At 44.8% G+C, this 15,930-nt stretch overlaps 1 long non-coding RNA gene across 3 annotated transcripts in view; it reads right to left on the bottom strand.

Moving 5' to 3' along the window:
- Window positions 1-15,930, bottom strand: part of LOC110015806 (uncharacterized) — a 71,417-nt gene that overhangs the window by 34,778 nt on the left and 20,709 nt on the right. For 2 of the 3 annotated variants that reach the window (XR_013658691.1, XR_013658690.1), the window contains exon 3: window positions 15,533-15,785. This is a non-coding gene — a long non-coding RNA (uncharacterized LOC110015806). The remainder of the gene's footprint in view (window positions 1-15,532; window positions 15,786-15,930) is intronic. The other variant, XR_013658692.1, reaches the window with a different exon arrangement.

Below are 15,930 nucleotides of genomic sequence, written 5' to 3'. Positions count from 1 at the left end.
CATGTGACAAAAGCGAAACCTAACAGCTTTGTGTCTGGGTAGGCAGTAGTTTGGTTCCCTGTGAGCCTCACCACTGAAGGATGATCAGTAATGACACCCTAATGATCAAAATGTTGTCATAAAGAAAAAAAGGTTGAAGTGAAGTCCTGAGCTTTCCAGGAAAATGGAAAACGTTTTATTTGTTCACGGAGCTGAATGCAAACCTGCATGCTTGGTATGTCATCAACAGGTTCTCCAAGAATTTAACATTCAGCACCACTATGAGACTCTCCACAAAGAAAAGTTTCACCATTTACAGTTAAGAAAAAAGAAGATTTAGCAACTATTAGCTGGACCGATAAATAACCATCTGGATTTACTGCAGCCGTGACGTCAGTGATGGAGCAGTGAAAGCTAGCTACCTTATTGCAGACAAGTTGGAGCAAACATCCAAACCATTTTCTGATGGTGAACTTATTGAAAAATGCTGAAGGCTGCAGAAGTCTTGTTCCCAAAAAGCAGTCGACCTTAAACACGAGTCTGTCAAGAATTACGATCAGATCCAACATCTCTGAGGAAACATGGGCAGCCATATGAAGGAATCTAGTCATTTATTGTATTTTCAGGCACTATTGATGAAAGCACCAACATCACAGATGTGTACAGCTGTGCATATTTATTAGAGGTGATGAAGAGACCGTCACAGTGGAGTTTCTGGAGTTGATGGACACAACAACAACTGATGACATAGTCAGCTCTCTAGTTACTGTGCTGGACGATGTTGGAGTGAACTGGTCACATGAAGTAATTTTGGTCACTGATGGCGCTCCATCAAAGGTCAGGAAGAAGGCAGGTGTTGCCACAAAATTCAGGCAGAAACCAGGAAACGATTCTTATAATAATGAATGATAATAATGGACATTTCATTGTGTTTTGCACACTTGAATGACAGTAAATGTGTTTCTGCACAGGATTTGAATCCTGATATTGACGGTCTGGTGAAGTTTCAGGAGAGATAGGAGGTTAACTCCAAACTCTGATTCTCACAAATGTTTGCAAGTTTAATTTAGTGTAATTTTGTCATCGTTTGGACGTTTACATTTTAGGAAGATGTTTCATTTTTTTCTGTAGCCCCTCTTGAATTTATTATCAGGATTGCTTCAGTGTCAGTTTTAAAATATTCAGGCTGTATAAAATTGAATGGGGCCGGTTTAGCCCGTGCTGGTTTGCGACGCCTGTGAATGAATGTATAATAAGAAATGATTAGTCTACCATGTTGGTTGAGGCATGTTTTCCAATTGGGTAAAAAAACAAGAATAAAGCTTTATTTTGCCTTTACGCTACTGGTCGGGCCCACTTGAGATCAGACGGGTTGAATGTGGCCCCCGAACCAAAATGAGTTTGACACCCCTGGTTTAAGCCCTCCCACGAGACTCCTTAACCCCTCCCTTTGTGACCCTCTGATTAAATAAAAATAGTTCTTTTTAAAAGCGGCGCATTTTTTAGACCACAAGGCCCATCAAGGGGAACAAATCGGTCCAGTAAGTTCAGCCTCATTCACACTACGTTTCCCTTTCCAATGTCATCCTGCAGGCTGTGGAAGCAGAACAATCCAGTCTTTGGTGGTTTCTAATTACTGGGTGACCCACAGACTCAAACGCATCTGTTCGGTATACTCCTGCCTTCACTAATGTCAAAGTGCTTTACAGCCACGCCCAGCCATGTTCATTCATACTGTTGTGTAAAAACTAAAAGTTTGAAATGATAAATATGGAACTTAAATGACAAATCTGTTGGGTTTTTGCAGAAAACCATGCATTTGATTTAAAAACAGTTTACTGAGAAAGACATAACACAATGCAATTATTTTCATGTCACAAATGAGTTTCTCAGCTGGAATGGATCTTCAGAAAAAGAAATGATCAGATCTTTGGAGCGTGGAGTAAATTTGGTCAAACCGGCGGGAATCTTTAAAGATGTTTATCAGTGTCAGCTAAACGCATACAAATGAGCTGCAACTGTAATTTCATAGTTTAAATATTTGCTCCACAGCCAATTTATCCGGTAAAACGAGTCTGATAATTATGGAGATGATTATAGTCGGCGAGGGCTGCGAGGATTCGGACACTCGGGGTTCAAAGAAGATGAGGTCTCCTCTCAGCTGCAGAGCGCCGCCCCCAGCATGTTTGAAACGGAGCTTCACAGGAACAAATCAACAAACCAGAACCAGCCGTGTCCCTTTTTATTCCACTTTGTGTTTTCATAAAACACCTGCAGTGCAAAATTAAAGTGATATTGTAATAAGAGGCAGAAGCAGCAGAGGAGAGAGGCAGGCGGTGAAGCTGATTTGTGGAGGAAGCCCAGCAGCAGCGGCGCCTCCTCTTCCTCCTCCTCCTCCTCCTCTGCAGCTCGTCAGGGTTTGATGCTGCGGAGCGAGACCAGAGAGCACAGAGACAAGCTCATTTCAGGGCCGACTAATTTCTCCATTATAGGCACACAATTATCCCAGTGTGACCGGCGAGGCAGATATGGAGACATCAGTGAGGTGAGGAGCGAAGGAGGCCGTGTTTGTGGGCAGATGAGGGGACGTCAGAGTTTCACCTCTACTTTCAGGAGAACCAGCAGCACCTGGAAGCTGCTGTTCAGGAACCCACAAACATCCAACAAGCAAAACGACACGTTCTGCAGCCACAAGACAAGTATGCCTGTGTTTGTCCTGCTGAGAGTCACATGGGTAAAAAAACCTGCCGTCATTTCATTACAGATGAAATTTACTTCAAAATAATCCAGAAAATGTTCAGCAGCAGCAGGAGAAAGTTCTGCTGCCGTCTCAGATGAGTAGAGATTTACTGAAACATCCGTTTTATCTGCATTTAAATTCAAGATGAAAACGAGACTAAGGTCATTCTGACACTTTATTTAAATTGATTTGTTTATTTAGTTTGGCCTAAAGCAAACAAAAATTAATTAAGAAGGGAAGCAAAAAATACAGATACGATATTTCTAAACAAAAATGTATTATCTACAAGTTACAGCTGAAAATATTCAACTAAAAATGACTAAACAGTTTTAATAGAAATAATTAAAATTGGGTTTCTACACATTTCCAAGCCTTTTCTTTGATTTTGGTTTGCATTTTCCCTTTTTGTCTCGTTCTTTGAAGCAAAGACTTCTCAGCAGGATTCACACGAGTTCTTCACATGAGTTATTGCAGTGCTGCTCAATTATTTTTTGCCAGGCCCCCCCTAGGAAAAAGTAAATGCCCCCCCCCCCCCCACACACACACACCCGAACGGTGACAATATATTAGGTTAGCATCTATAAAAAGTGAAGTACGTGTAAGTATACCTAAAATAGTATCTTTTGACAATAAAAAAAAGCAAAAAGCAAAATGAATCCACGTATAACAAATATTACATTTATTTATCCACAGAAACTCTGTTCTAGTTTAAAACAGAAAAGAAATTAAAAAAAAATATTAGTCCTTATTTAAACTAGAAACATTTAGACCAACTGAACCATTTGATGCTGAGAAAAATAATTAAATCAATAAATAATATTAAATGTAAATTGATCTGAAACATTAACAGCACCAATATATTTAACGTTTTTAGTCTGAAGAAATAGATAAAAATTGTACTGATTTTTCTTTCTAAATGATGGATTGTTTACTATGTCAAAGTGCAGCAGTTTTCCTGCATTACCTGGTGTCTGTATGTCAAATACTGACACCAGGTAAACCACAGGCAGACAAAGAATATATTGATGGAAAATAAAGACACGTCATCAAAATGTCTACAATAGTTCATAAAGAATGACATTATTAGCATGAGCTGAGTCATCTAAAGGCACGTGATGATCCTGGTGTTGGGCAACAGAGGCCGTGCTTGCAGCGCTCTGCGTGCGCCGTTTCACCTGCAGCCTGAGCCCACTAGCCCTCCCCTTTCGTTCTCAGTTTCAGGCTGTTACAAACTCTGTCATAGACCAGATAATAGGAAACCAATGGAGGTGCAGATTTTTCTCCAAGCACTGAGCCACTGTCACCCCCCCCCCCCCCCCCCGTTAAATTTACGCCCCGGGCAATTGCCCGTATTACCTGTGCCTAAAACCGCTACTACTGCGTGCCCCCCCCCCCCCCCCGGCATTGCATCGTCCCACTATTTGAGAAGCACTGAGTTATTGAGTGACGCAGCATTTTTCTGCTGGACTGGTTTCATGTGAATTCCTGCATCCAGTTAATGAAACAGAAAAAGGAGCAGCGTCTGCTGGTTCCTGTCACACAGTAAACTAAACCCCATCTTCATCCGCCAACTCGGCTGTTCTCAGCCCCTCCATGCCTTCCAGTCTTTAACTCAAACAGCAGATTTACAACAAACGTCAACACTTTATCTTTACATTAGAAAACGGTTCACATTTAGTATTTGTTTCAAATCTGTCTGAAAAATGAAATTTTTTAGGAGAAGCGGTTGTTTTATTTATGCATTACTGAGGTATTGATGAGAGTCTGGACTCTGATCCACAACCGATTTTGGTCTCGGAGGTTTGGTTTTACTTGGCATTGTGGGGTGGTGTAATTGGCCGTAAACATTTCTGAGAGTGGAACCGATGGCGTGGTCAAACTGACAGGATGTGGCTCAGAATGAAGTGCAGCAGAGTTCAGATCTGCGTCTGTAAAACGTGTAATAACGGCTGCATAGTTCAGCAGCATCCTTGTCTGACTTTAATATGGCTTCTTATTTAATGCTTCAGTTCCTTAAATGGATTCCGTCAGCTTCCTGCCGTCAGAGCTGGGGGCGTGTGTGTCCATTGTTGGAGTGTTTTCTTGTAGTTTGATGAATCTGCTGCCTGACACATTGCTGCAGGCGTCTCTCTAACCGAATGCAGATTGGGGAGCTTTTCCAGAAGTGACACGAGTCTGACGGGTTATTTTGCTTACTGCTACAGTTCTGGGGGAAGTGCAGCTCAGCGCCTTTGGAGTTTGAAAGGGGGAATTGTCAAAAGTCTTCTCAGGCTTTTTGTCATTAAGATCACTTTTATGATTTTTCTATCAAAGGAGGCTGATTCTGGGATTTGATCAAAAGATGGCGCCGTTTCCCGAGGTCTCACACAAACACAGTTGTCCAGATGATCAGAGCTTCTTCAGCAGCGTCACCGTCTTCCTGCCGGCAGGCTGTGCTTGGCTTCAGAATGCTGGTACAGCTTTGTGAGAACCCTTCTGATGCACTCACGTTAACAGCGCTAACCTGAATCTGCCTCCTCTTCCAGATGGCAGAAACTGCAGCACTGCCTCCGTCTAGGAAGAGATGAGGAAAGTCGAATCGCTGCTGCAGATTTATCTGCTGGAAATCTCACACGCTGCAAGAATCCATGATAAGACTGAGAAGTACTCCAAGGAGTCAAGACTGATGTTCATCCCTCATCTCTGCAGATTCTTTGAAAAGAACTCGTCCAATTATGAAATAATCCAAGGAGATGTCAAAGATGTGTGAGTGGAGCAACCACTGGCAGGAAAATGGAGCAAACTGGAAAAATACTTTCAAAAAGTGAGAAAAACTGAACTTCTAACAGACTTAACAAAAAAAATGATGAGAAGACAGAAGACCAGACAGGAAGCAGCTACAACCAATGAGGAACGATGGAGCAGATGCAGGAAACTAGAACCTGGTGGTTCTGCAGCTGAAGACGGGCAAAAACCTAACGGGCAAACCTCAAACCAAGGATCTGATTCACAACACTCAATCACTGGAGTTCATCAGCAATTTACCTCAAGAGTTGCGGGCGGGAATGTTGGCATGGAGTTAGCCTCAATTCACTTCCCATCATCCCTTTGTTTACACTCTCTCCCACTCACTTACTGCCCCTCACACCACCAACCAAACATGACGCACGAGTACAGGACCCCGTCCCCCGAAGGAGGATGAGACGCCAGTCTCTCTAAAGCAGTTCTGAGGAGCCTGAACTGTACTGAGGAGTCCAACCAAAACCACTGCTGCCATGCTCATGGATAGATCTGACCCGGTGGACCAGTTCAACGAAAATGGCGAGCGATCTGGAGCGTAAAGTTTAGATCCAGATTCCAGCTTAGACGAAAAAACAAAGACGTTCATGGATCCATTTCAATTCATTTTTATTTCTATAGCCCAATATTACAACAACAGTCGTCTCAATGAGCTTCATACGGTAATTGTATAATAATAATAATAAGAACGTGACATCCGTCAGAAACACAGTAGGTAATGGCTAAAGTAAACAAACTACTGTCATTTCCGGATTATAAGCCGCTACTTTTGTCACAGGCTTTCAACCCTGACAACCGCAGTCACACAAAATAAACACAGCAAAAAGGAACAAGCTAAGTTGCTAACACATGTTTTCAGTGCACAGGAGGAAGATGAAGAAAGCTCTCAGTGACTTTTATGTTTGTTTTTTAAAACAGCCCTGTTAGTGCTGTGTGTTACAGTGTGGCACTGTTGTGGAAGAAAACCTCCAGCGCCTTGCTTGCCTCTGCGCATAGGTGTGCCGCGCAGAGCCTATAAGTTACTGCTGCTCTCAGTGACTTTGACCGGTGTGTCTTTTTTAACCAGCCCTGTCAGTGCGGTGTTACTGCCGCGTCTTAGTGACTTCAACCAGCCCTATTTGTGCCGTTACTACCATATTGCTGCCGTGTCTCAGGTACTGTTTAGAAAGAAAAGCTCTGATATATTATTAAAACTTTGAAAACTCTGTGTACAGTCTTTCTTTGTAAATATATTATGTGATGAACCTTTCCTGCAATTACTGTTCTTCTTTCTGATCGGGGTCGGAAGATGCAGGGAAGATCCTCTCTGCCAAAGGCGGATCTTCCTTTGGGGTTCACTTCCCCATTCAGACCCTCAGAGCCTCCAGAGCAGGTTAATAAGGAATCATTCACCGTTCTTCTGGGGGCAACCTATTACAGTTCTCCTTCACTCTGTATATCAAACGTGAACGCGCACCTAGGGGTGTGACGATAACCGCATCCGCATAATGCATTAAGTTCTGCATATGGTGCATGATTTGAACTATAATAAACACAATCATCTTTGCTGATAATTTACTTTTTCTGTGAGTCCTGTGTTCAGACTTCAAGGGCTTCTGGGGGAATTTCCATTACAAGCTGAGTGCATTCTTCAGTGCGCGACGCGGCCGCCCGCTGTTTGGAGTGGGGTAGGGGTGGGGTATTGCAAGAGTCCCAACACCGCCATTCTTGCTGCTTCATCACAGCGGTGATCAAAAATCCCACACCGTCACAGCTCTACGCACACCCCAACACACTTCCGCTGCACACACTCCCTCCTCTTTCTTACACGCGAGTGCGGTTTCAACACATCCTCATTCTACAACACATTTCAATGTGGGCACATGCGGCTTATAGACAGGTGCGGCTTATGTATGTACAAAATGGTTTAGCCTTTAAAAATGTCATGGGTGCGGCTTATGATCGGGTGCGCTCTATAGTCCAGAAATTACGGTGAGTTAAATTGGGCATCCCTGCCCTTAGACCCTCCTTCTCTGCGAGGATTTTTTTCATTTGTCATCTGCAAGTGGATGCATCAGGGTGGGGCGGAGCAGGGGGCTTGTGGCCCGCCCACTGCAGCACCTAAGTCACAATTATAATCTTTTTTAAACCACATTTTTTCCATCTGCTCCTGATTCACAACGGTTTGAAAAAAAAAAAATTCCCAGAAACGCAGTTTTAAGTTGAATTTTCTCTATACGTGTCCTCCAGCAAGAAAGAGAAATGCAGCAAGAACTTGTTAAAGCAGCATTTCCATCAGACTGGGCTTTTGATAATGAAGAAACATCCCTAAGTTCCTTTGTTTTCTCCAAATACAGAGCTTTTCTGCTCTGCCTCAGAGGCGTTCAGGGCGCTCATCCTACATCACCAAACAATATCAACATGAAACTTTTGTTTCAAAGATGTTGCAGGTGATTTTTCAAAGGAAACTATTGGAAGATTTTCCTGCAGCCTCCCTCAGCTTCTGTGTGGAACATGGCTGGGAAAGCAGGAGGTCATGTTTAAAAGGACGTTTCTAGAAAGCCCAGCAGAAGGTTTCCAGGAACCGGGGTTACACTGAGGGCTGCAGCAGCTTCTCAGACCGGCGCTGAGGCTCTGTGTCAGCTGCAGGAGGCTGTCGAGGAACTTCTGAAGAGCTAAACAGCCGTGTTTACTCACCAATTGTGTTCTTTTGTTTTTCTCAGTTGACTTCCTGAACAGAACGCTTTCTTTTGCGCCTTCGTTTCCTCTCCTACTCTTCCAATTAGACAACTCTCCCAGGATCAAATGCAACATTTGTCTCCATTAGTAATGTAGGTTATGAGGAGAGAGCTGTGAATTGTGGGTAAAGCCCAAATGAAAACTTCCTGGAAGCCTCATACAGAGATCCAATTACAAGCTGCGAGTGGCTGGCTGTGAGGGGGAGGCTGCAGCCAGAATCCCCTGATGGCGCGAAGCAGCTTGTTCTGCTGATTTCAGCAAACGTTATAAATCACACCCTCATTGATTAGCTCGGCTCGCCACGATCTGACGGCCCGTCAGCCGGGGTTGGCGTTAGACGCTCAGCTCAGAGGAACTGCTTCTGTGAAATGTAACGTCTTCAAAACGACAGACATGGAAAGTGGAATGAGGCTGGGTTAGACCGGCTACTTCTCCTGGTAAACAACATCCAACCGTTACACTCAACATGCCTCATCCATCCATTTCCCATCCTTCCACTGCAATCGCTCCAACCTTAAAATCCAGGAGTCCACATCAACACTGATTCAAACCCTCATCCATGAAGTCTGTCCGTCTCTCTAGAACCCCCCCCCCCTGTCAAAGGAGAGACAAACCAAACTGACAGGACCGTACCAGGCCCAGACTGGGACCGTACCAGGTGTTTTTTTTTTTTTAACTCAATCTTGTCATCTGACTTCATTTTTCTGGTTTGGGGTTTTTGTACCAGACAAACACTAACTTCACATGCAGATCGTTGTCTCATAATTTAATGCTGAGGGCAAGGAGACAGGAAATCTTAATGTTTATTTTCCTTTTTCTTGTGATCATTTTAAACATGTTCTAGAGGTTCAGTCTATGATGTAACAAACATGCATGTTTTCAGTTATCCTTTCAAAATAAAGCCCCCCCTGAAAGTTTGTTGTAACTTTAATGTCTTTGCTAGTAGCAGCAGTAAGATAGAAAACTGACAGAAAATGTCTTGTTTGGTTCTGACCCAAAGTTCTGCTATCAGAAGACTGGGAGAGATGGGATCCAATTGTTTAGCCTTTTCCACTTTATCTTGCAGCTTCAGCGAAGTTTTGTGCTCACTATCACAGAATTGAGAAATTAATTTTGTTTAGAAAATGATAAAAATCAGAGAACATGAAGATGTTTGAGACAAATCCGTTTTTTTCTCTTTACTGTGGTGAAGCTGCCCAAGGGGGCGTGGTCTCTCTGCTATCAACTCAACATGGAAAAAAAATGAAGATTTGATGTCTTTTTACTTGGGGGAGGGAGGGAGGGCAGCAGTTCTTTGTAAGAGAAAAAGCTGGTACACTATTACCGAGGGGGGGTATCAATCTGCAGGAACAGGAGCGCGGCTGCAGAGTGATGGGACTGCTGGTGTGAACCCGTTGACAGGTCAATTATTCCTGCGGCTGAATTACAGCGTCTAATATCTAAGCAAGCAGAGGGAGCGCAGATGAAAACACCCCGCGGATAAAATCTGCCACTTCCTGTGTATTGACCCCACACCCCCCCAAATGGCAAAAATCAAAGTTCAGTCGTGGATCCAGCAGCAGACGCCGTGTTCTTCTCTGTGAGGAATAATTGTCAAACTCCCATAAATCAGCCTTGTTCCTGTTTCACCATTCTTTGTGTTTTTGTGTGTGTGTTGGGGGGGGCAGAGATGCTGAGCGACACGCCGAGCTGCCGCAGCTGATGATGGCTTCAGGCAAAGGTGGTCAAAGGTTGGAAAAAAAAGTCATTCTGCGAGGAAAAAACTAAACATTTACACGCAGGCGGAGATGTAAGAAATCCACGACTGTTGGGACGGAGGCAGGAACAACCGCGGGACTGGAGACAAACGCAAGAATGATGGATTCTGGGAAAAATGAGTCCTGTACGCTCAGCAGCATTCTGCAGGGTTTCCCTCAACGCCAGTCTCTGTAAAGCAGCTCTGAGGAGCCTGAACTGCACTGAAGAGTCCAACAAAAAGCACTGCTGCCAGCCCATGATGACGATGACCATCATCATCATCATCATCGTCGTCCTGTGGGGGACGGCGTCTTGTACTCGTGCGTAAATCTGACCAGGTGTGCTCTGGAGGACCAGTCAGATCTTATTCAGTTGCTTAAATGGAAAACAGAGCAGCTCAGAGTAGCATCGACCACCAGGTGATCATTTTCACCTGAAACAATAATAATAATGGATTGGATTTATCTGTGCTTTTCCAGACGCTCAAAGCGCTTACAGTGTGTCCATTATTCATTCATACTTGGTGATGTAACTCTATCTAGCCACAGGGGTTGCAAGCCAGTTGCCTCTGTGCCGGTCCCAAGCCCGGATAAATAGAGAGGGTTGCGTCAGGAAGGGCATCCGGCGTAAAAATTGCCAAAATAACCATGCGAATCATCCACAACACTTTAGACATACCGGATCGGTCGAGGCCCGGGTTAACAACGACCGCCACCGATGCTGTTAACCTACAGGGTGTCGGTGGAAATTTGACTACTGTTGGTCGAAGAAAGAGGGGAGGCAGAAGGGTCCGTGGCCAAAGAGAGAAGGGAAAAGGCAGGAACATAGGTTTGAAAATAGGGACTCTTAACGTTGGCACAATGACAGGGAAAGGCAGAGAGCTGGCAGACATGATGGAGAGAAGGAAGGTAGATGTACTGTGTGTGCAGGAGACAAGGTGGAAGGGCAGCAAGGCACGTAGTATTGGAGGAGGATACAAACTGTTCTATCATGGTGTTGATAGGAAGAGAAACGGGGTAGGAGTGATTCTGAAGGGGGAGTTTGTAAACAGTGTTCTAGAGGTGAAAAGAGTCTCAGACAGGATGATGAGCTTAAAGTTAGAAATCGAAGGGGTGATGGTGAATGTAGTCAGTGGGTATGCGCCACAGGTTGGCTGTGAGTTAGAAGTGAAGGAGAGATTCTGGAGTGAGTTGGATGAGGTCATACAGAGTTTCCCCAGAGGAGAGAGAGTTGTTATTGGAGCAGACTTTAATGGGCATGTTGGTGAGGGCAATAGAGGTGATGAGGAGGTGATGGGCAGGTTTGGTGTGAAGGAAAGGAATCTGGAGGGACAGATGGTGGTGGACTTTGCGAAGAGGATGGAAATGGCTGTAGTCAACACTTACTTCCAGAAGAGAGAGGAACATAGAGTGACATACAGAAGTGGAGGTAGGAGTACTCAGGTGGACTACATCCTGTGTAGACGAGGTCATTTGAGAGAGGTTATTGACTGCAAAGTGGTGGTAGGAGAGAGTGTAGCCAGACAGCACCGCATGGTGGTGTGTAAGATGACTCTGGAGGTCAGGAAGAAGAAGAGAGGGAAAACAGAAAAGAAGACCAAGTGGTGGAAGCTACAGAATGAAGAAACTTGTGAGGAATTTAGGCAGAAGTTGAGGCAGGTCCTGGGTGGTCAGGATGAGCTTCCAGAGGACTGGGAAACTACAGCAGAAATTATCAGGGAAACAGGTAGGAAGGTGCTAGGTGTGTCATCTGGAAAGAGGAAAGACGGTAAAGAGACTTGGTGGTGGAATGAGGAAGTACAGGAATGCGTCCAGAGGAAGAGGTTGGCTAAAAAGAAGTGGGATGTAGAAAGGACTGAGGAAGGTAGACAGAAGTACAAGGAAGCGCAGCGTAGAGTGAAGAGAGAGGTGGCAAAGGCCAAACAGAAAGCTTACGATGAGCTTTATGACAGGTTAGACACAAAGGAAGGAGAGAAAGACTTGTACAGGCTAGCCAGACAGAGAGACAGAGATGGGAAGGACGTGCAACAGATAAGGGTGATTAAGGACAGAGATGGAAAGGTGCTAACAACCCAGGAGAGTGTACAGAAAAGATGGAAGGAGTATTTTGAGGAGCTGATGAACGAGGAAAATGACAGGGAAAGAAGGGAGGAAGATGTGGTTGTTGTGGAGCAGGAAGTAGCAGAGATTGGAAAGGATGAGGTTAGGAAGGCTCTGAAAAGGATGAAGAGCGGAAAGGCCGTTGGTCCTGATGACGTTCCTGTGGAGGTATGGAAGTGCTTAGGAGAGGCAACAGTGGAATTTCTAACAAGGTTGTTCAATAGGATTTTAGAGAGTGAGAAGATGCCTGAGGAATGGAGGAGAAGCGTTCTGGTTCCGATCTTTAAGAACAAGGGTGACACGCAGAACTGCAGCAACTATAGAGGAATAAAGTTGATGAGCCACACAATGAAGCTGTGGGAAAGAGTAGTGGAAGCCAGGCTTAGGAAGAAGGTGGAGATCTGTGAGCAGCAGTATGGTTTCATGCCCCGTAAGAGCACCACTGATGCCATTTTTGCTTTGAGAATGTTGATGGAAAAGTACAGAGAAGGTCAGAAGGAGCTGCATTGTGTGTTCGTAGATTTAGAGAAGGCGTATGACAGGGTGCCGAGGGAGGAGCTGTGGTACTGTATGAGGTCGTCTGGAGTGGCAGAGAAGTATGTCAGAGTAGTTCAGGACATGTATGAGAGAAGTATGACGGTGGTGAGATGTGCTGTAGGTCAGACAGAGGAGTTCAAGGTGGAGGTGGGACTACACCAAGGATCAGCTTTGAGTCCTTTTTTGTTTGCTATGCTGATGGACAGGCTGACAGACGAGGTAAGACAGGAATCTCCCTGGACAATGATGTTTGCGGATGACATTGTAATTTGCAGTGAGAGTAGAGAGCAGGTGGAGGAACAGCTAGAGAGGTGTAGGTTTGCTTTGGAAAGAAGAGGCATGAAGGTCAGTCGTAGTAAGACAGAATACATGTGTCTGAACGAGAGGGATCAAGGTAGAAGCGTTAGGTTACAGGGGGCTGAGGTGAAGAAGGTGCAGGAGTTTAAGTACTTGGGGTCAACAGTTCAGTGTGATGGGGAGTGTGGAAAAGAGGTGAAGAGGCGAGTGCAGGCAGGTTGGAGCGGTTGGAGGAAAGTGTCAGGAGTGTTGTGTGACAGAAGAGTGTCAGCAAGACTCAAAGGAAAGGTGTACAAGACAGTGGTGAGACCAGCTCTGCTCTATGGGTTAGAGACGGTAGCAGTGAGACAGAGACAAGAGGCTGAGATGGAGGTAGCGGAGATGAAGATGTTGAGGCTCTCCTTAGGAGTGACCAGGTTAGACAGGATAAGGAACGAGTACATCAGAGGGACGGCTCATGTTGCCTGTGTTAGCGACAAAGTCAGAGAAGCCAGACTGAGATGGTTTGGACATGTTCAGAGGAGGGATAGTGGATATATTGGTAGAAGGATGTTGGAGATGGAGCTGCCTGGCAGGAGGGCAAGAGGACGGCCAAAGAGGAGATACATGGATGTCTTAACAGAGGACATGAAGTTGGCTAATGTTAGGGTAGAAGATGTCCATGATAGAGTGAGGTGGAAAAGGATGATTCGCTGTGGCGACCCCTGATGGGAAAAGCTGAAAGAGAAAGAAGAGACTTGGTGATGTAACTACTGATGTAGCCTCAGCTGCCCTGGGGCAGACTGACAGAGGCATCGCGCCTACGGCCCCTCTGACCATCACCGGGACATTCACACACAATCACACACCAGCGGAGCCACACTGGAGGCAGGGAGGGTGAAGTGTCTTGCCCAAGGACACAACAACAGTTGACTGGGGGGGATCGAATCGCAGACCCTTCGATCATTGGACAACCTGCTTAACCGCCTGAGCCGCTGCCGCACAGATCACACCAGAATGGGGGGACCAGACAGACCAACTGAAACAGAACTTTAAATCCAAAGAAGAAGCGTGGCAGAAACGGGACAAAACCAGAACCACAAAGGACAAAAGAGCTACCATGAGATCTGACCTCATCACCAAGGACTACGTAGACAGAAAAGACCACCAGACCAGACACCTCGACTTTTTTCACATAAATTCATCTTTACGCTACAACTTCACTAATTCTTGGTTGTGCAGATTTAAAAATGAAACCCAAATTATTCCCCAGTCTGCCCTTTGTTTCATTCTTTTGTTGAGCGAGTAGAAGAAGACTCCTATAGACACCCAATTAGATTCTGCTGATTTTCACCCTGATGCCCCTCCCACATTAGAGCGCCGCTCCGCTCCTGCAACATTCAGGAGTAGAACTGCCTTTAAGAGAACTTTCTGCAGGAACCAGTCGACGTTCCTCTGGATAAAGCATATACAGACGTGCAGCTGCAGCCTGAAGGCAGAAAAACGTAGTTTATTATTATTCTGTGGATTTCACATGAAACAGAATTGATTTGATTAAAAAAAAAGAGCCAATTAATATTTTGTTAGCCATCTGAGCATGTTTTTAGTGGAGGGTTTTCTGGCAGCACAGAGCAGCTGCTCAGTGACTGGAGCTGACAGATGGACCCCTGAAATCTGTAATTGTTCGTCTCTTCCAGCAGCAGCTGTATTTGTTCTGTTTTAGAACTCCACAGTTAAGTTAGTCTCAAGCAAAGCGAAAAAAATAAAAAAATAACATCACTGTCACAGGAGCCGTAATGAAGACTGAATGTCTCCGGCGTGTGCATGTGTCGCGTACGTGGCTCTTCCTCTGCGAGGCTTAAACGACGTTTGGTGGGTCCGATAATTTGTTTGAAAACCAACATGGCTGAAGACGACTCATTCCAGACAATCGTTCATCGTCCATCCATCAGGTGCAGACATGAGAGTTCATGAGGCTCCAACAAACCTCCGTCATAAACTGATCGCCTCTTTGGAAAACATTTGTTTTTACTCACTTCCGGTGCTTGTGATGGTTAGATATGGAAGGTTGGATGTATGGAGGCACGGATGAACTGGTGGATAGATGAAGAAAAAGGATGGACAGATGTATGGAGGCATGCATTAAAGGACGGACAGAGGGTTGAATGGATAAATGGATGGATTTAGTGGTGGAGGACATTATTGCATAGATAAAGGGATGGTCGAATGGATAGGTAGACACATTATGGGGGGGGGGGTGGATGGCAGGTGGGATGAAGGGACAAATGGAGACTAGGAAGAAAGGATAGATGGACAGTGGGATGGATGAATGGATGAAAAGATGAATGGATGTGTAACATTCAATCCATGTAATCTTCATTAACTGATGATTAAATGGTGATAGAAGTTATTGTTTGAAGTTTTAATTATTATTGATTTTGGACTGATTTCAATTCAGGAATAATGTTGACGGTGCCTCCGTTTAGCAGATAAAAACAAAAGGTTAAGTTAATTTTTAAATCCTACTAATAATTTTGTAGATGATCAAACTAACTGTCCAAAAGATTTCTTTGTTTTGCTAAATACAACACAGTTTACAATAAAAAAAGGTCAACTTTCGTGTGAATAATATTCAAAATAAAACATTTCAGCAGAATGTCACATTTACATTTCCAAATTCCATTTTTCTTTCCATGTTGCTGAATCGCTGCTGGAGGTCGTCATGGCGTCAAAGAAGATGTCCCCTCCCCTTTAGAGTGGATGACACGTGCACGTACTCACGCGACCTTCAGTGGACGGCAGATGCTAAGGCGGGCTTCACACGAGGCGAGGCGGCGCCGGATGAGCACGCGCCCTCCTGTCATTCGTGGAGCTTCGAGGTCCGCCGACAGGGTCCAGAAAGGATGGACTTCTCTGGTCCACTGCACAAAAGTGTCCTTTAGTGTCCAAAACTGCATTCAAAGTCTTCATACTTTACATATGAGAGCTAATCCGAAAGCTAGCTTCGCGGCTAGCGCGCTAACGCTACACACGATTGTCTACATTTTCTGATCCAATCGCTTGACC

This window comes from Oryzias latipes, chromosome 10 (genome assembly GCF_053564925.1).
Source record: "Oryzias latipes strain Hd-rR chromosome 10, Olatipes_Hd-rR_3.1".
NCBI classification, from domain to species: Eukaryota; Metazoa; Chordata; class Actinopteri; order Beloniformes; family Adrianichthyidae; genus Oryzias; species Oryzias latipes.
The sequence above is the reverse complement of the archived record's forward strand: the minus strand, read 5'-3'. Positions and strand labels throughout refer to the sequence as shown.